Source organism: Hyaena hyaena, unplaced genomic scaffold (genome assembly GCF_003009895.1).
Source record: "Hyaena hyaena isolate Hyena2069 unplaced genomic scaffold, ASM300989v1 scaffold_437, whole genome shotgun sequence".
Lineage (NCBI taxonomy): Eukaryota > Metazoa > Chordata > Mammalia > Carnivora > Hyaenidae > Hyaena > Hyaena hyaena.
This window is the reverse complement of record NW_024081070.1, coordinates 1,060,229-1,081,682: the sequence shown is the minus strand read 5'-3', so window position 1 is coordinate 1,081,682 and position 21,454 is coordinate 1,060,229. Positions and strand designations below refer to the sequence as shown.

At 35.8% G+C, this 21,454-nt stretch overlaps 1 pseudogene; it reads left to right on the top strand.

The window, feature by feature from the left end:
- Window positions 1–7,588: 7,588 nt before the first annotated feature.
- Window positions 7,589–13,250, top strand: LOC120245882 (annotated as a pseudogene).
- The last annotated feature ends 8,204 nt before the right edge of the window (window positions 13,251–21,454 follow it).

Sequence of the window (21,454 nt, the reverse complement as noted above, 5' to 3'; positions counted from 1 at the left end):
TTCTTCCCTAATTAGTCTGATTAATACTTCCAGTACTATATATTGAACAGAAGTGGTGAGAGTGAGCAACGATGCCTTGTTCCTGACCTTAGTGTAAGAGCTTTCTTGCACCGTTGAGTATGATGTTAACTGTAGGCTTGTCATGAATGGCCTTTATTTTGTTGAGGTACATTCCTCCTATACTTAATTAGTTGAGAGATTACTTTTCGTGAAAGAATGTTTTATTTTTTCAAATGCTTTTTCTGCATCTATATTTAGTTGATCATGTTATTTTTTTTATCTTTCTTAATGTGGCATATCACATTTACTGATTTGGGTATTTTGAACCATCCTTGCATCCCAGGGATAAATCTAAGTCAGTTATCATGTATAATCCTTTTAATGCTCTGTACATTTGGTTTCCTAGTACTTTGTTTAGGTCTTTGTGTCTATGTTCATTAGGGTTATGGACCTGTAATTTGATTTTCTTGTAGTGGCCTTATCTGGCTCTTGTATCAGCATAGTGCTGGCCTCATAAAATGAGTTTGGAAATGTTCCATCTACTTTAATATTTTTGAGGAGTTTGAAGAGGATTACATTAATTCTTCTTTAAATATTTCGTAGTATTCACCTGTGCAGCCATCTGCTCCTGGACTTTCTTTTGCTGGGAAGTTTTTTTTATTACTTATTTAATCTTATCCTTCATTTTTGATCTGTTTATATTTTATATATCTTCATGATTCAATCTTAGTAGTTTGCTTCTAGGACTTTTCCCCTACATTGTAGATAACCATTAACAAATCAATTTGTTGATGTGTAATTGTTCATTCTAGTCTCTTTTGATCCTTTTTATTTCTGTGGCATCAGATTTAAAGCCTTCTTTTTCATTTCTAATTTATTTATTTGAGTTTTTCTTACATAGTTTTGTCAATTTTGTCAGTCTTTCCAAACACCTACTCTTATTTTCATTGATCTTTTCTACTGATTTTGTAGTCTCTATTTCATTTATTTTTTTAATTTTGTTTATTCATTTTGAGAGAGAGAGAGAAAGAGTGTGTGTGTGTGAGCACAAGTGGAGGAAAGACACAGAGAGATTGAGAGAGAGAATCCCAAGAAGGCTCTGTGATGTCAGTGCAGAGCCTGTCATGGAGCTCAATCTCAGGAACCATGAGATCATGACCTGAGGTTAAATCAAGAATTGGATACTTCACAGACTGAACTACCCAAGCACCCCTATTTCATTCATTGCTGCTCTAATCTTTTTTTATTTCCTTCCTTCTGGTAACTTGGGCTTACTTTGTTCTTTCTTTAGTTTATTTGAGGTGTAGAGTTAGTTTATTTGAGATCTTTCTTTTTTAATATAGGCATTTATCACTGTAAACTTCTTTCTTAGTACTTCTTTTGATGCATCCTGTAATCTTAATATTTTTTTCATTTTCACTTGTCTAAAGATATTTTCTAATTTCCCATATGATTTCTTCTTTGATCCATTGGTTATTCAAGAGTGTGTTAATTTTTACATACTTGTGAATTTTCTGGTTTTCCTTCTGTTGATTTCTGGTTTCATTCTCTGTGGTTGGAAATGATACTTCTATGATTTCAATCTTAGTGCAGTTGTACATTATTTTTTGACCATGTAAATTTATCCTGTATAATTTTTCATGTACTCTTGATAGAAATATATATTATGTTTTTAGGTGGAATTCTGTGTGTGTCTGTCAGGTTTATGGTATTGTTGAAGTCTACTCTTTCCTTATTGATATTTTACCTAAATGTTTTATCTATGATTGAAAATAGGATATTGAAGTCTCCTTCTGTTGTTGTTTTGCTATTTCTCCCTTCAGATCTGTCAGCATTTACTTTATATATTTATGTGGTCTGATGTTACATGCATATGTATTTAAATTTTTTACATCATCCTATGAATTGACCCTTTTATCTTTATGTACTATCTTTTTTCTCTTTGGATACTTTTTGACAAAAAGTTTATTTTATGTAATACAAATATACTTCTACTATCTTTTGCTTACCATTTACATGGAATATCTTTTTCGTTAATGGCAGCCTAGCTTTCAATTTAAATTGAAAGTGAATCTGGGGTGACTGAGTGGCTCAGCCAGTTAGGCATTTGACTCTTGATTTTGGCTTAGGTTATGATCTCACAGTCATGAGATTGAGCCCTGCATCTGGCTCTGTGCCCAGCATGGAGCCTGCTTGGGATTCTCTCTCTCCTTCTCTCTCTGCCCCTCTCTTGTGCACATGCTCTCTCTCTCTCTCAATAAATAAATAAATACAAATTAAAAGAAATAAAGTCTGTTGTAAACAGTACATAGTTGTATTTTCTGGTTTGTAAAATTTATTCAATTATACTCTTTTGGGGAATTTAAATCATTTATATTTAAGATAATTAGTGGTAGGGAAAGGCTTACTATTGCCATTTTGTTAATTGTTTTCTGTCTTGTAGTTCTTTAGTGTTTCTTTTCCTCTCTTAGAGTCTTTCTTTGTAGTTTATTTTTTTGTGTTGACATGCTTTGTTTCCTTTCTCTTTCTTATTTGTATCTCTAATATATGTTTTCTTTGTAATTACCATTGGTCTTACATAGCATGTCTCTTAGTCATAACAATTTATTTTAAGCTAATAACAACTTAAGTTTAATCACATACAAAAACTATACTTTTTTCCTCCCTTCCACCATACTTTATGTTATTGTTTTCATAGTTTACATCATTTTATATTATGAGTCCATTAACAAATTTTTGTCATTTTAATTATTAACATTTTTATTTTTTAATTTTTGTACAAAATTAAAAGTGACTTACAGAGTATAAATCTTTCGATTCAACAGTTTGGATCACTGAGGTTTTTGAATCTGGATGTCCATTTCCTCCCCAGACTTGTGACATTTTCAGCCACTTTTTTTTTCAAATAAACTTTGTGCCCCTTTCTCTCCGTCTTCTCCTTTGGTAACTTCCGTAAATTGTATATTGGTCTCTTTGGCAGTATTCTACAAAGTCCTTTAGCTTTTCTTTAGTTTCTTTTTCTCCTTTCTTTTGTCTTTCTGCTTTTCTGACTGGGAAATTTCAAATGATCTTTTATTCTTCTGTTTGCTCAAGTCTGTTGTTGAACCCTTCCGGTGAATTTTTTTAAGTTCATTTATTTTTCAGCTCCAAATTTGCTTCTTTTTTTACATTTTCCATCTCTTTATCTTTTTATTGAAATTCTCATTTTCTTCATGCATCACTTCCTTTTACTCATTGAGCATCTTTTGACTATTATTTTGAAAAATTTTCCAATAATTCATATCATCCTTTTGTCCAGTGATTCATATATCTTTTCTTTAGGGTCTGTTTCTGGAGTATTATAGTCCTTTGATTGAGACATTTCTTCTTTTCCTTTGTATTCCCTGTAGTTTTGTATTGGTATCTACATACTTGGAGAAAAACAAAACAAACAACCAAACAAAAAACAGCCACCTGTCCTAGTCGTTAAGGACTTTTTAAAAGGAAAGACCTTCACCTGTCAGCCTGCCTGGAGATACTGGGGGCCTTTCAAACCTTTTCTATTGAATTGTAGATTCCTTAGAGGGATTTGCCAGTTTCTTTTCTTTTCTTTTTTTTTTTTTTTTTAACAGATCATAATATCTTGTTCCCTCTGGTGTCTACCTGCTGTACCATGGGTCTTCTGAAGCAAAAACATGCTGCCCTACTTTTTTTGTTCTCAAAGGTTCCTGGAAATCTAGAGTATATGGGTTCCTTTAGTGACCAAAATTGGGTTAGATACTAATTCCTGAAAGAGCCCCCCTAAAAGCCAGAATATTGGATGTGAACTCCATCCAATATTGGATGAAGAACTCCACTCTTCAGTATCTCTCCTGAGGGGAGGCCAGTGGGCTGTATTGGCCTCTGTCTTTTATGCCATTGGACCCTCTGGACCAGCAGCATGCTCCCCTGGTTATTTTTGTTAGGGGTCTTCAGGCAATTAGGGTATGTTAGGTCCTGTCTATATTTTAGAGACAGGCAAGACAGAAGCCAATCTTTAAGGAACTCCTCTAAAAAGTCAGTACTTTGGCCATATGGTCTAGTCTTCTTTTTCTTTCCCCAGGGAGAAGGAAGGTACTAAAATTTTTCCTAGCAGCTTTGATTTGGCTGTTTTTTCACTTGCGTGAGGTGTAAAAGGTTCTTAACTGGCTCTTGGATTTCATACAAAGAAAATTAGTACATGTATTGTTAAATCAGTGTCTTCCTGGGTAGAAGGAGGGTCTGGGGCTTCCTATTCTACCGTCTTACTGGTATCACTGTATCTAATCTCTTGTTGCTGGAATATTTTTAATTGCTACAGAGAATTTGGGGAAATTGCAAAAAAAAAAAAAAAATGCCTCCAGAAAGGATGTGTTCCATATAAAGACTGTTATTAAAATAAAGTATTAAAACATGAGTTTAAACAAAAATATTTGAGGAAGCTCAAATTGGACCCCTTCCCACACTTTTATTCAATTCAAACAAGGTGATCAAAGTAAATAAGTCTTCAGGGACTCAACAACATGGGGGAAAGAGAGGCTTGTCTGCCTCATGATCTCCCCTCATAATCTTAAAGTAAATAATATCACATTATATCAATAAAAGTACTGTTAAAGTAGATATCTTCCCCCTCCCCACCCTCCTGCCCAAGATATTCCACAATGTAGAAAAGACATTTTATGGGGGCATCTGGCATCAGTTTTATGGGGGCATCAGTGAGTTAAGCATGAGACTTTGGCTCATGATCTCTCAGTTCATGAGTTCAAGTCCCACCTTGGGCTCTCTGCTGTCAGTATGGAGCCTGCTTCAGATTCTCCATCCTCATCTCTCTCTCTCTCTCTCTCTGCTCCCCCTTCAGTAAAAAAATACACATTTAAAAAACAAAACAAAGAAAAGAGGTTTTAGCACAGCTGTATTACAGAAACTTGTTTACATAAGGAATCTAACGCTCTGGGACAAATGCACCTGATGTGCTATGTGATATAGTGTGTTTTACTAGAGATATTTATTACATCTTAGCTATCCTCTTGATTCTAGACTATTCTTTCATCAAATGCTCCTGAACACCACCACATCTTAATCTTTGCATACACTTTTCATATACTTTTCATACACATGAAATTCCTTACCAACATTAAATTTGTATTCTTGTAGTTTTCTTAGGACTCCTTATTTCTATAGTCTTGCTCTGTCTATCCAGACTTTTCCCTGAACACTTGCGGGAAAACACCTAGTGCGGTGACTGGAACATTGCTCAGCTCTAGCAAATGCTCATTAAATCTATTTTTGTTAAATCTACATCACAGACTGAAAGCTCTGTTCCAGTCAAGCTACTCACACTGTCTCAGAAACAGACCACACTGGCATTTCTAGATTACGTCGAATGCTTTTCCTCTGGCATCTTCTTTGTGCATCCTTTAATATCCAGCTTGAACTATACCTCCTTCATGAAGCTTCCCCATATTACTCTCAATTACTGTCAATAAACTATACTTCCTCTGAATGGTTTCATTTATTACATGTTCCATGGATTTGAGACCTCTCTCATATAAAGTAGCACATTAGATGCTAGCATTTTCATTTTAACAATCATCTCAGTTTTGTATTGTAAAGATAGTGTCTTATGCTTCTGTATCCCTCTCATATAAATCTCTTCATAATTTAAAACTTGTAAGTCAATACACATGGATGATTCATTCAATAAATGTAGCATTATTTTGGGCTAGGCAATAGATTCACAATTGTAACTGCTTCTACTAGGCATTCACCATGTGACAGAAACTATTTGAAGTTTATTAATAGATTTCACTCTCACAATAACTTATTATATGAGTTCTATTTATTTAACCCAAATGTAAAGTTATAGACAGGGAAACTGAGGTACTGTTATTATATGACTCCTCTAATTTCCACATATAGAAAATATGTTGTAGAACCTGGATTTGAGCCCAAGTAGTAGTTATGGGGTCTGTGCTCTTTTTTTTTTTTTTTTTTTTTAAAGAGTATTTATTTTTGAGAGAGAGAGAGAGACAGAGCATGAGTGGGGGCTGAGCAGAGAAAGAGAGACACAGAATCCAAAGCAGGCTCCAGGCTCTGAGCTGTCAGCACAGAGCCCGACGCAAGGCTCAAACTCACAAACTGTGAGATCATGACCTAAAACGAAGTCAGTGCTCAACTGACTGAGCCATCCAGGCACCCCATGGTATATACAGTATCTTTAGATGCCAGAAATACTCATATTTTAAAACTTTCTTTACCCTCAAGGAGCTAATAGGTCTGAAAAGAGAGGGAATGTTGTAAATATGTAAGTGCAATACAATATTTTAGGTTGTAGGATATCAATTTGTACAGGCATACCTTGGAGATATTGCAGGTTTGGTTCTAATCTACCACAATAAAGTGAATGTCGCAGTAAAGTGAATGAAATGAGTTTTTTGGTTTCCCAGTGCACATAAAAGCTATGTTTACACTATTCTGTAGTCTGTTAAGTATACAATAGCATTATGCTTGAAAAAACAATACAAATACCTTAATTAGAAATACTTTACTGCTAAGAAATGCTAACCACCATCTGAGCTTTCAGTGAATTGTAATCACTGAACACAAATCACCATAACAGATGTAATAATAATGAAAAAAGTTTGAATATTGTGAAAATTAACACAATGTGACATGAAGGAAGAGACATGAAGGAAGCAAATGCTGTTAGAAAAATGATGCTGTATACTTGCTTGACACAGGGTTGCCCCACACCTTCAATTTGTAAAAGTGCAAATACTTGCTAACTACAATAAAGCAAACTGCCATAAAATGAGATCTGCCAATATAAAGAAGTGGGTGGAGTAATCAGTTTTACATGAACTAAGGGGACAGTGAGTTTTGTGGCTAATCTGATAGTGGAGCTGGGACTTGAAGGGCAAGTAATCCTTGAGAGTTGAATAAAGTCACATAGGGACCAAAAAAAGCATGATGTTTGGGACAGTTTAATGTCATTTGGCAAGTAAGGCTAATTACCAACCAATATCTCTCTATTCTTCACTTCCTATTTATTTTAGAACACTGACTTTGTTTATAAGGGCAATGTAGTCAGTTTGCCTTATAGCTGGATTTATCCATACGATTATGTTTTGGCCAATGATAATTAAAAAAAAGAAAACAGTTGTGTGGTATGCTGATAAGAATCATCAATGTGTACCTTAAAACTCTTTTTTTAATAGAAGAAAAATATACCTTTTTATTATATTTCAGCCACTGGTTTTGAGTTCTGTTATAAGAAGTGAAGTGAAATTCCAATTGATGTAGAGAAACTGGAACACAGAGCGAGAGAGGACTCCTTGCTTAGGATGGCAATTTGAAAATATCTGGAGGGAAATAATAAAATGTATTATATCCCATGCAAGGAATTTGTAATTTGTCTCATAAGCTAGTGTTTCTCAATCCTCGCTAATTTGTAATCACCTGGAGACTTAAAAATTATGTATATATCTGTCTGTGTATATATACATGTGTATATAAATTTATATATAAATATAAACTTTCAGGTCTCACCCAAAACCAGCTGAATTAAACTCTAGGGCAAGGGTTGTTAACCATGGCTTCACAGTTAAATCGTGATGCCCAGGTCATGCGCAGACCTAGTATGTCACAATATGTGGAGGCAGGGAACTCAAGTATTGTTATTTCTAATGATCTCCCCAAGTTACTAAAATGTTCTGCCATGGGCAAGAAACACGGCTGTAAGCAACGGGTATGGAGTGTCTCAAGAGAATTTTAAGGAAGCTTAAGAAATTTAGTTTATATATTTTTGTTCTGGCTGCAATGAGGATGGTTGATTAAGAAAAATTTACATTGTAGAATGAAATGTACTACTTTCCCTAAATCATTTCAAAGTGTTTTCCTTACAGTAACAAAACATTAGTTTTCTAGCCAACTATGAGTAGGTGTATCTCCCCAGGCATAGTATGCTGTAATTTTTATTTTTATTAATTTTATTTTTTTTCACATTGCAGTTTTAATCTTAATTTTAATATTTTAATTTTATTTTTTTTAAATTGTGAAGGTATCTTCAGCTTTATTTTTTTTTATTTTATAGTTTTTTTGTCAAGTTGGTTTCCATATAACACCCGGTACTCATCCCCACAAGTGCCTCCTCCATGCCCATCACCCCCCTTACCCTTTTCCCCACCCCCATTAACCCTCAATTTGTCCTCAGTATTTAGGAGTCTCTTATGGTTTGCCTCCCTCCCTCTCCTTAACTATTTTTCCCCTTCCCCTCCCCCATGGTCCTCTGTTAAGTTTCTCCTGTTCCACATATGAGTGAAAACATATGGTATCTGTCCTTCTCTGCCTGACTTATTTCACTTAGCCTAACACCCTCTAGTTCCATCCATGTTGCTACACATGGCCAGATTCCATTCTTTCTCATTGCGATGTAGTATTCCATTGTATAGATAAACCACATCTTCTTGATCCATTTGTCAGTTGATGGATATTTAGGCTCTTTCCATGATTGGCTATTTTGAAAGTGCCACTGTGAATATTGGGGTACATGTGCCCCTATGCATCAGCACTCCTGTATCCCTTGGGTAAATTCCTAGCAGTGCTATTGCTGGGTCATAGGGGAGTTCTACTGTTAATTTTTTGAGAAACCTCCACACTGTTTTCCAGAGTGGCTACACCAGTTTACATTCCCACCAACAGTGTGGGAGGGTGCCCGTTTCTCCACATTCTTGCCAGCATCTACAGTCTCCTGATTTGTTCATTTTAGCCACTCTGACCAGCATGAGGTGATATCTCAGTGTGGTTTTGATTTGTATCCCCCTGATAATGAGTGACGTTGAGCATCATTTCATGTGTCTGTTGGCCATCTGGATGATCTGGATGTCCTTTTTAGAGAGTGTCTGCTCATGTCTTATGCCCATTCCTTCACTGGATTATTTGTTTCTCAGGTGTGGAGTTTGGTGAATTCCTTGTAGATTTTGGATACTAGGTATGCTGTAATTTTGAAAAAGCACTAACAAGAAATCAGCTATCCTAGTAAAGGCTCATCTTCACTATGTCACTTTGAGGTGTATGCTCTGCTGTAGCTATTGGAAACCCCATTAAAACTGATTTGATCAATAATAGTATTTGTTATTTTACTAACAAAGTCCGGAGGTAGAGTGCTTCAAGATTTAGTTCATTTATCCGATTAGCGGTGGCATTAAGTACTTCCACCTTGCTCCTCTGCTAATCTAGGTGGATGATTTATGGGTTGTTGTAAATCCAGGTGTTACATCTAGATAGTAATATACATACAGAAAAAGACAATAGCAGGAAATTTTCTGAGAAGCCCATAAAGCCCTTTTCCTCTAATGTCTCATTGGTCAGAATTACACCACGTGACCATTCTTAAACCCAATCATTGTCTTAAGGCTGGATTGTTGTGACTGCCTGTTATCAATTCTACCTGCTATCTGGATGATCCTGAAATTTGGCTTAAAGTATGGCCAAATTTTAGGAAGCTCTTTAAGAAACAATATCGATGGTAAAATATTTGGCCAGAGAAAATTTCCACTATAGGAGATTAAAAATAAAAAGGCAGGGCATCTGGGTGGCTCAGTCAAGTAAGCTTCTGACTTCAGCTCAGCTCATGATCTCACAGTTCATGGGTTAGAGCCCTGAGTCAAGCTCTGTGCTGACAGCTCAGAGCCTGCTTGGAATTCTGTGTCTCTTTCTCTGTCTACCTCTCCCTCGCTTGTTCTCTTTCTCTTTCTCTTAAAAATAAATAATATTTTTTTAAAATAAAAAGACAACCAGTACAGGAACTGTGAATACCTCAAGAGCAAAGGGGAAATGGAGTTTCTCTTTCTAGAATGAGTCAGATGGAAAGCTTGCGGAGACACAGAGCTGAAGTGGCAGTCATCGCTTCCCTGTGCTGTCAGTACAAGGTGACAAAAGAACACATAAATAAGTAAAAAAAAGACACACTTTGACTTTGTTATTAATTATATTATGCTAAGCAAGTTACTTTCCCTTTCTTGGTTTCAGTTTCCTCAATATAATGATTATAATACTTTCCAGACTTGCTTATGTGATTTTTTTTTAAAATGAGGAAATTAAATACATAGTTTATCATTTATAATTGCAATTATTAAATACATTTTAAACATGTTTTATAGATACTGTCATAGTAAACACACTTTTCTGGTTTTCGCAGATTAGTTTGCCACTATTACCTGAATAACCTGGAAATGACATTTTTTGAGAGTCTGCAGTGCTCCGGGTATTCTGCTTAAATTTATTATCTCACTGCTATGAAATATGTCTTTATTTTATTATCCATCTTCATTTTAGAGATTAGAAGACCGAAGTTCATGAAATTTAATTAGTTTGCCTACTATCACACAGATAATAAATGCCAAAGTTTAGATTCCTGTACGCTACTGACAGATTACATCATATTGTTTTCACATTTCTGAGTATATATGTGCATGAAGGGAATAGCCTTTTATTTTAAATTACTTTCCTAGTAATATTACACGTATAAAAAAACAAGAAACATTTTTTTGAGTGTTAAGCGTGTTGTTTAATACAGTTACCATTTTCTTATACGCTTGCTCTACTAAGTTCAGGCAAACATACTATCTCTAACACTCAGGCAATTAGACAGGGAGACTGATGGTTGTAGGGATGAATTGAAAGGTAATTTTGGAACCTTACTGCATTTTGAGAAAGAAGAGGAGATGTTGAATTAATGCATTATAAAATATTGGAGAAGAATACAAGGAGACAGACTGATGTCAAGCAAACATAGGTAACAATGGAGGAAGAGAGCTAGGTAGGTTATAAAACAAAACTTACCTTACTTTCTTTTGGACCAGTCCTGGTTCTACCCTCATGAAGTTCTTGGCCCTTGCTCTGGTCAGGATGGTTGGCTATGGGGAGGGGAGTATAACCATCAGAGTAGGTGTGCACCATGTAGTCTCCAGAGACCATAAGAGCCTCAATGCACAGTACCGTTGGCTATTTATTACATGATTCTTCATCCCCCACCAGACTGCCTTCCTCCTATTAAACTGCCTTCCTCCTATTAGATGGACAAGAGATATTTGTTGAAATAAAATTTTTCTTAAAACTAGTGGCTCACATATACATAATCTGACTATGTATTAGAAATTGTACAAGGAGTATGTTATGGGTATGGTGATTTAACAGAAACTTCTTAGCTGCCTCATGCTGAGTTGGCACTTATTATGTGCATAGTAAGTGTGCAAGACTTCCATTTCTCAGCTCTGGACTTGGGCTGTTGCAAGATTACGATGATGGATCAGAAAACACAGTGCTGAACAGCATCACTAGAAGGAGGGGGGAGTCAGAAATCTTAGCCAAAGTAGACTAATAAATTCCATACGTGAGGCAGTGAGGTTTTGTAAAGGAGCATTAAGATTATGAGATATAAGTGAGAAATTCCAAAATTTAAATTGAGAAATGTGGAAGCTAAATTTTTCTCAAGGTCTTGAATTCAGATGCATTGAGAAAAAACAAAGTGTAGCCAGAGTTATAATATTTTAATTGTGTAATGCTTTTTGTGTGATAGCTTCTTTGGAACATATCTTAGAGCCAGTCTCTTGTGGACACACTTTTATCAACATTAAAACAGAGCTCTCTTATTCTGGCTTTTATGAACATAAGTTGATGGTTAGGAAATATCTTGTTTATCTAAACATTGATTAAGTTCTCACTTGTTATTTTTATAGGACATTAGATTTTAACATTTAATATTATCATTTTATTAATCGGTTTATCATATGTAAAGACAATTGCTAGCACTTGTCAGACCCTAAGTAAATGTTTGCTTTAACCTTTTGGGCTCTAGTATTCTCACCTTAAAACTAATGTGACTCCTACTGGTCTTTTTTGATTTGCAGAAGGAAAACCTTTCTACTTTTGATAACAGCAAAGCACAATTGGGTCACGATACCATAAGGTGTTGTGTTGAATAATTCTTGGTTAAACTAGGTTGTATTTTAACCCTAAATTATACTTACACTAGAAATCAGTTGGGTGTTAGCATGGAAGTTATAGGGGAATCACTAACCTAGATTTATGTTTACCTAAAAAGCAACCTTCTGGGAAACACTCATTTTGACAGAGAAGAGAATCCAGACACCAATATTGTATTAACAGTCAATGAAAGAGGCAGTGAAAATGTTCATAAAACAGACATGGTCTCTCAGATTGAGCTTTGGTTCTGTCTTCATAGGGCCATCCCTGAGTTTTAGCCTAAGGAGTAACAACAAACTACCAAGTTAAGAATTAAACTAAATGAATCGCCATCTTCTTAAAGACAGTGCAGCAGCTCTGTTTTAGTGGAGAAGGTTTGCCTATGTTATGAGATAGCCTTTTTAGATCTTCACAAAGATCCTTATTGTTTGGGGGTCAGCAAACTCTTAGTGGGACCCAGAGCAGCAGAATATTTATGGACATCAACAAGACAGCCCCCACATCCAGGTTTCCACTGCAATAGTTGAGCCCTACAACTCCATCCTCACTACCCATACCACCCTGGAGTCCTCCAATTATGCCTTCATGTTAGACAATGAGGCATCTGTCATAGAAACCTCAATATTGAATGTGCAACATACATTAACCTTAACCACCTTTATTAGCCAGATCGTGTCTTCTATCACTGCTTCCTTCAGATTTGAGTGAACCCTGAATGTTGATTTGACAGAATTCCAGACCAACTTGGTGCCCTAACCCCACATCCACTTCCCTCTGGCCAAATATGCACCTGTCTTCTCTGCTGAGAAAACCTACCATAAACAGCTTACTGTAGCAGAGATCATCAACCAGATGGTGAAATATGACCCTAGTCACGGTAAATACATGGCTTGCTACCTGTTGTACCATGGTGAAGTGGTTCCCAAAGATGTCAATGCTGCCATTGCCACTATCAAAACCAAGCATACCATCCATTTTGTGGACTGCTGCCCTACTGGCTTCAGAGTTGGCATTAATTACCTGCATCCCACTGTGGTACCTGGTGGAGATCTGGCCAAAGTACAGTGAAGTGTGTGCATGCTGAGCAACACCACAGCTATTGCTGAGGTCTGGGCTCACCTGGACTACAAGTGTGACCTGATGTCTGCCAAGCATGCCTTTGTTCACTGGTATGTGGGTGAGGGAATGGAGGAAGGAGACTTTTCTGAGGCTCATGAGGACATGGCTGCCCTTGGAAGGATTATGAAGAGTTTGGAGTGGATAGCTGAGGGGGAGAGGTTGAGAGTGAAGGGTGTTAACTTGGCTGCTACAATTTTACACTCCTTTGTCTTTGGACTGTCTTATTTCTGTTCTGGAAGCTGTCCACTGTGGCCCTAACTTGTTAATAAAAGTGGTGTTTTTATTTAAAAAAAAAAAAAAAAGCAAAACGCAAGGGGTCATAAGAAAATTTTGGGAGGGAGATGTTGGCTATGTCTCTTCTATGGATTGCAGTGATATAATTATGGAAGTCTGTATATGTCTATACCCTTTGGATTGTACACATTAATATATGCAGTTCTTTGTATATAAAGTATACCTATGGTAACCTTATATAATAAGACTAAAGAAGAAAAGAAAGGTGAAGGCTTTATGTTGGGCTCTGTAGCAAATTACTACAAACCAAGTGGTCTCAGGCACTATTTCTTATCTCACAGTTTTGTGGGTCAGACGTTCAGGCATAGCATGATTGACATTTCTTCTTAGGTCTTACAAGGTTGAAATTATGGTGTCACCAGATATATTTTCATCTGGAGACTGGAGTTTTCTAAGCTCATATAGAGAAATGGCAGATTTCATTTTTTTCTTACACTCTGGTACTGAGATGCCCTTTCCTTTCTGGATATTAGTTGTGGGCATTATCAAGTCCCTGAGGCTACCCACATTCCTTGTCATATAGTCCCCTCAGGCTTCAAAGCCAGCAACAAAGAATCTCCCTTGACTCAAATATCTCGTATGCTCAAATCTGTGATTTCTAGATCTTACTCACTTTTAAGAGCTCACCTGATTAAGTAAAGCTCATTCAGGATAATTGCCTGTCTTAAGGTCAACTGTTTTGAGACCTTAACTGAATCTGTCAAAATCCCTTTACAGCAGCATCTAGATTAGTGTTGGTTTCAATAGCTGGTAGAAAGTATGTTCTACCACAGACAGAGCATCTTTAAGTCATTTTACAAGAATCTGGAGAATACTGTGCATAGGATTTACATATTTTATGGTCTTTTTTGTTCTGGTCCCAGCCTTTGTTCTTCTTCTTGCCTACCATTAGGCTACTATGCAAAATAGTTCCATCCAAACTTGTTTATTAATTGTCAATTTAAGAACACTTATGTTCTTGAGGTGCCTGGGTGGCTCAGTTGGTTAAGTGTCTGACTTCAGCTCAGATCCTGGTCTCACAGTTTGTGGGTTAAGGTCCTACATCAGGCTCTTCACTGACAATGCGGACCCTGCTTGGGATTCTATCTCTGCCTGCTCTCTCTGCCCTCCCTGACTTGTGCTTTCTCTCAAGTAAGTCAGTCAGTAAGTGAGTGAGTAAATAACTAAATAAACTTAAAAAAAAAAGAAAATGGGGGCTCCTGGGTGGCTCAGTTGGTTAAGTGTCCGACTTCAGCTCAGGTCATGATCTCACGGTTCGTGGGTTCGAGCCCTGCATCGGGTTCTGTGCTGACAGCTAGCTCAGAGCCTGGGGCCTGCTTACAATTCTGTATCTCCCTCTCTCTTTGACCCTCCCCTGCTCACACTGTGTCTCTCTCTCAGAAATAAATAAAACATTAAAAATTTAAAAAAAAGAAAATGAAAATATGTCGATATAATACTGTATATATAGACTATACAGAGAGACTGTATACATTAATGAATTCAGATTTTTTATAGAACTGAATTCTGAATTATAGAAAGGTATTTTGGTCTTCTGGAAAAAGCTTAATTTGTTTTCTTTTTCTTCGACTTTTTTTATTTTCTGTTTTTCATAAATTCCAACTCTAACCTTATAATTTTTTCTTTGTCATGTCCACCAAAAGTGATCATTTATCTGTTTTGTTGATCTATATGTGCTGTTCATTTTAAAATTTTTGGCAATATAGGGGAGATATTTTCTGTAACAGGAGACTTTTTTTCTGAAACAAAGGATTCTGAGATCACTCACATGCTACCTATTAAGCTCTCCAGTTTACATAAGTACCACTTAATTAGAAGATCATTTTGAATAGAAGATTAAGGAGGCTCAGATTTGTTAAGTAAGATACGAGAGCATCTTCCTATTTGGGCCACCCGGGTGCTTCAGTTGGTTAAGTGTCAGTCAGACTTTGGCTCAGATCATGATCTTAAGGTCTATGAGTTTGAGACCCTTGTCAGGCTACATGCAGACAGTGCAGAGCCTGAAGCCTGCTTAGGATTTTGTGTCTCCCTCTCTCTTTTCCCCTCCCCAACTTGTGCTCGGTCTCTCTCAAAAATAAAATAAAAACATAAAAATATTTAGAACTTCTTCCCGTTCTAAGATTTTTCTTTGTTCTGATTTTAAAACACTTTGACTTTTTAATGTTAACTATAGCCATATACTGAAATGTTTAGCTGTTTACATCTTAATTACTGAGCAAAACAGCAACAATTATGCATACTATTATAAGCTTATAAGATTAATTTTTGTTGATTTAGTAAGCTTGTTTATTTGCTGTTGTTGTTATCTTTGTCCTTTAGTCTCTGAAATGGATTGCTGTTAGAGCAGGCATATGGCTTGCGATTCATAACGGAAAGTACACCATGGAGTTAGATCTAGTTTTGCATCCTGGCCCTATATGCAGTCTGGATGGGTGATATGTTTTTGAACCCCACTTCATTTGAAAAAAAGAGAGCTAATAAATATGTGTCACGTGGTTACTGTTAAGATTTATGAGATATTTTCAAAGCATATGGAAGAAGTAAGTAATAATTTGTGTTCTTTTCTACCACAATTTTGTGAAGAAATACACATTTTATATTGAATATTTATTACATGTGGTAATAAGGAAAAACTTATGTGTTATCCTCCTTAATATTGAAGTAGAACATAATAAAAACCTTCTCTGTAAGCTTCATTGTAAGCTTATACATTTTAAATATGGTGCAAACAATCAGACTTTGCATACTTCATCAATGTGAGTCTCCTCCCTAAAATACAAAAGTGTCTATATAATAGTGTATATATAGACTACGTATAGAGACTATATACATTAATGAATTCAGGTTTTTTATAGATATAAATTCTGGAATTATAGAAATGTATAATGATGGAAGGGATGAGTTGAGAACGTGAGACGAAGGGGAAAACCAATTTGTTTTCCTATGCTAACGTGTGGTCACTATGTTGGAAAAATGACAACATAAATTTGATGCTTTTTATAGAGGAGAAAGAAGGTTACATGTTTAAAGCATTTTTTAAAAAAAAAAATCAAAATCAGCTATGTGTTTTAAACTTAAGTATTTAAAAAGTTTTCTAACAGGTATTTTAAAGTATGATTAATCATTAACATGCTAGCAAATAGCTAGAATTATATACTCATTTACTTGAGTAAATGAGAGAGGCAGCCATCTTTGATTAGTTAGCTCAATGAGAGCCACTTTGGACAAAGATACAGGAAAGAGAGATATTTGAGAAATCAGAAATACTGTTAGAAAGGAATAATAAGTATTATCATGCTCGTACTCTAAAGGAGTAGTGGTGCCCTGAGGACAAGATGGCAAACAAGAAGAATCGGACCAGGTTGAGTCAGAAACTGCCTTCAGAGATGTGAAGAAGCTACAATGACTGTTTCTTTCACAAATATATTTCTATAGACAAACCATGAACTATGTATTTAAAACAATTGAAACAAACGTTTCATTTAAGTCAACAAACATATGCATTGAATGGATACCATGTATTTTAAACTATGCTACTTTATGTTGATATATAGTGAACAAAACATGATCTCAGTATTCTAGTCACTCACAAGGGTGATAAGACTTATCTGGTTTTAAAAACTGCAAAATGTAATTATAAGATATAATGAAACATGATGATAGTGGCAAGGTCAGAGTCCTAGAAGATCATGAAGAAATACTGGAGTACCTAAATTCTGGGACAGTCAAAGCAAAGATTCACAAAAACATTGTAACCATAGCTGAAAATTGGAAATAATTTGGAGTTCACAAAAGAGGAACACAAAGGAGAGATTATTTGGAAGGTAATCTACCTGCAACATCTGTTATGCCCTCAGGAGTTGATCCTAGTCCAAATGACCTGGCTATCATTACTACCAGGTACTATCTTCCTGTTTCATCTGACCACTCCATATGAATCCATCTTGAACTTGACATCCCAGTAAGATAGTGCGACCTTCCTCAATTAAGGCCTATCATTCTCTATATTTTGTTAACTTTTTAAAATATATTATCCTAAGTGTTAGTTTGATGCCTTGGCAAAAAAAAATTCTTTCACAGTAGATAGATTAGTTTTAGTAGACATTCTTCATTAAATCACAGAAAAAAACAAAAATGAGGAAATATATTTAAAAATAAAGCTTACTACATGGATTCAAAACTTATATTAGATAATTATATATGAGAAGTGAAGTATTCTCTATCTGTTCCCATTATTCTTATTTTGAAGAACTTACATTGATTTACATCTTCCCCGGTTTTCATTTATTCCTAAATGACTTTGTAACCACTAAAAATGTTTAAAGAAATGGCAAGTATATTTCTACATGTATGCATTTAAGTAATGTGATGCCATCTATCAGCTCAAGGGAAACAATGGGCACAATGAGTTTGAGTTATTTAACAATATACATTAATTCCAATTTGCCAGGAAAAGACAACACCATATACATTTGGTGTATCATCTACTACAATTCTTATGTTGTCATTTTCATTTTGTTTGTAAAATTGAGATAATATATTTAATAATTAAATTCCCGCCTTTTCCCCTCTGGCCTTTCCTTATATAAGCTTGTAGTTTTTCTGTGTATCCCTGTGAGTCTATAGTAATTACAGACTTGATACGTGTTTAATTTACACATGTCCATCTTCCATAGATTTTAGGATGTGTAGATTCTTTCTACAACCATGTTGGTGTCTTCTGGGACAACTAGTACTTCACCATGCTTTTAAGGGTTGGGAAGCGGATAACAAACAGATGGTATTTGAAATGTCATTACTGTACTTGAATAAACCTATGAAACCGTGTCCTGAACCAAGAAAAACAGTGATTATCAAGAATTTTACTTCTTTGGAAAGATGATAAGATTTTAAAAATAAAAGTCTGATGTATAGGATATATTTTTAGTAGTTTTCTGCCCTGTGAAACCAAAATAACAAATAGAAGAGACAGAGAAACTAATGATAATTATTTGGGGAAAAAAAAGAGGCTGTTATAATCAAGGTTAATATTTATCTAGGGCTCGTTTCATACCAGACAATTTTCTAAGGACTTTATATTAACACACATTTGTGCAAGTAAGTAGTATTAGGTCTCCAATGCACTGAAAAGACAACAGGGGCATAGATGGTTTGTTGGTGTTGCACAGCTAGTAAGGAGCAGAAGTCATGTGAAATCTGGCAGTCCAGCTCTAGACCCCAAGTTTTGTTTTGTTTTTTAATTTTTTTTCTGATCCCAAGTTCTTAATCATTATCTTTTCTTATCTGTTAGGTGCAATCCAATCTAATTTTATAAAGGCACTTAAATAGCATGTGCTATCTTATTTATAGTTTCCAACCTTGAAGTATGAAATGTCTATATTTACAACATAAAATCTACATTACTCAGCAATTGCCCTTGGCAGAAATGTTGTCTTTCATCCTAGAAATGGTGGAAAGAATTATTTTATTCACCAAAGAGATCTTAAAAATCTTTCAGTATAACTCTTAACCTAAACTTTTTGATATGGAGGAGGACCTCACTATTTACATTGAGAAAACTAAAAATAATGAAACTGTTACAGGTTGGCATAGATGTCAAACATGATTCTGAGTTGTGGCAATTTATTAGTTCTCTGATGTACTTTTTAAGTTCCTGTTCTCTGCGACCTGGGCTCTATGAAGCCAAATGTGGCTATTTTCACAGAATGTGCCTCTTGCCCTAGTTGAGAGTGCTACTGGCTAGGGGGAGAAAGTGTTGTGATCAGTTTTTTGGGGTTAGGTATCCACTCTACAGAAAGCCAGGGGTGTGGTCAAGTGTATACAGACTGGATTGAGAATGAGTTAGAATGGTTGTTTCCAAAGAAAGGGCCCTTTTCTGAAACTTTAATCAGGACATGATACTTGGAAGACTTATAAAACTTAACATCACACCACTAGCAATTGCTAAAATCCTCTCTTCCCATCCAGATCTCCTTGCTAATTTGTAAAACACTATGCTATGTATTATTGGACTATATAGATACTGCCCCACCACTTATGCCGAAGTTCATGTCACTCATTAGTCTTTTCCAAATGCTCACATACAGGTTTCTCCAGCTATCTGAAAGTTTGCTTTATGCTTTATATCCCTTTGCTTTTATCACAGACTTATGTGTTTTCATTAAATGAAAGCAATCAAAGGGGATTTTTGATTTTTTGAAATGGTTCATTGCTTCTTTGCTTAATGCCATTTTGGCTTTAGAAAGTTTTCACAGGAGTGCTGTACTTTTGGATAGTGGGGAAACTGTACTATCAAAGGGTGTAGAAAGATCATAACTAATTAGTCTTCTACTTAAAAGTAGGGTTTAGTAGCTGGCAAGAGCAAATCGCTCTCATAGCAACAACTAGGAAAAACAAAAGATGAATTAACATTTAAAACATTGGAGGTGAAGAAGATAAGATGAACTAAAATGACAGAGGAAAGAACCCTTTTTAGGTAAGTTTAAGACTGTCAGACCTTTTCTATTTACAGGGTGAGAGTTAAAACCCACCTAGGGATATTAAGGTAGATTAACATGGGCATATTAATCAGGTGGGGGAAGAGAAAATATAAAAAACTATGATAATTATATAGGCTGATATGCCGGATTGGCATCTAGACAGACTCATCTAAGCTCATGACTGTTTTTCCCTATGGGACATTGCTAAGTGCTGAGATGATGGTGTGGAAACCTGGAGGTCGGGATGGACAGCCAAGCTGCATTCTTTTAGCCTGATGGCACTGAGGAGAGAAAGGCCCACTAGGGGATAACCTGAAGCAAACACACAATACATCTTGTCATGGAGACATTGCAAAAGAGAGGTGGTGGGGCACCTGGGTGGCTCAGTCGGTTAAGTGTCCGACTTCAGCTCAGGTCATGATCTCATGGTTGGTGGGTTTGAGCCCCGCATTGGGCTCTGTGCTGACAGCTCAGAGCCTGGAGCCTGTTTCAGATTCTGTGTCTCCCTCTCTCTCTGACCCTCCCCTGCTCACACACACTCTCTCTCTCTCATAAATAAATAAAAAACATAGAAAATTAAAAAAAAAAAAAAAGGAAAAAAACAGGTGGCTAAATCTAACTAAAACTGCAATCCAGTGCTGATCCAGATTGATGACTGATTGAATTGAGGTGACAGCCCTTCGTTATCTGCCTTCTCAAGGGGAGGAAATAACAACCAGTTCAGGATTAGTTTTTATGTTTCTTTTATATACAATGTCCAGTATAAAATATTTTATTTTAATATGTATTATAATATTATATAATCTTATTATATTGCATAATACATGGCATATGTAATATGAATATTATATTTGATATAAAATAATTAAATAACTATAGTAATTAAGTTATTAAATATTACATATTAATGACATACATAATGTACAGTGTAGATTTTTATATATGTGTGTATATATATATGAACAATTGTAACAATGTGATTTTCTTCCTTTTTCATAGACGAACTCTTTTAATTTTTTCACTAAGATTTCTCATCTTCTCAACCACTAAATATTGTAATGCCCCAATTCTAAGTTCTCTAAACCATCCACTTTTTCCTCTACACTCACTCTTTTTGTGATTGCATCTATTCTCATGGCATTAAATGCACCTGTCAACTGATAATTGATACACTTAGGACCTCTCTGTGATCTTCAGTCTTGCATATGCAGCTGAATATTCAGTTTTACCATATGAACGTCTACAGGCCAACCAACTTAAAGCATTCCTAACCAGACTCCTGATTTCCACTCAACTCATTTTTCAGTCTTCTTTTCAGAAGTGGCAATCCTCACTTGCCAGGTTCTAAAACCAAAAAGCCTTGGAGTCAGTCGCCCTTTACACATTTCTTTTTCTCCTACCAAACCTCCAATCCAACAGCAAATCCTTGTTGGATTTGTCTTCCATATATGTTAAAAATATGGCCACTTCTCAAATTCGACTTAACCTGTTCAAGTCGTAATCATCTCTCAACTGGAAGCCTACTGTAGCCGGGATGGGTCTAACTCGTTCACAAGCAACCCAGACTCACCGCACCAGAA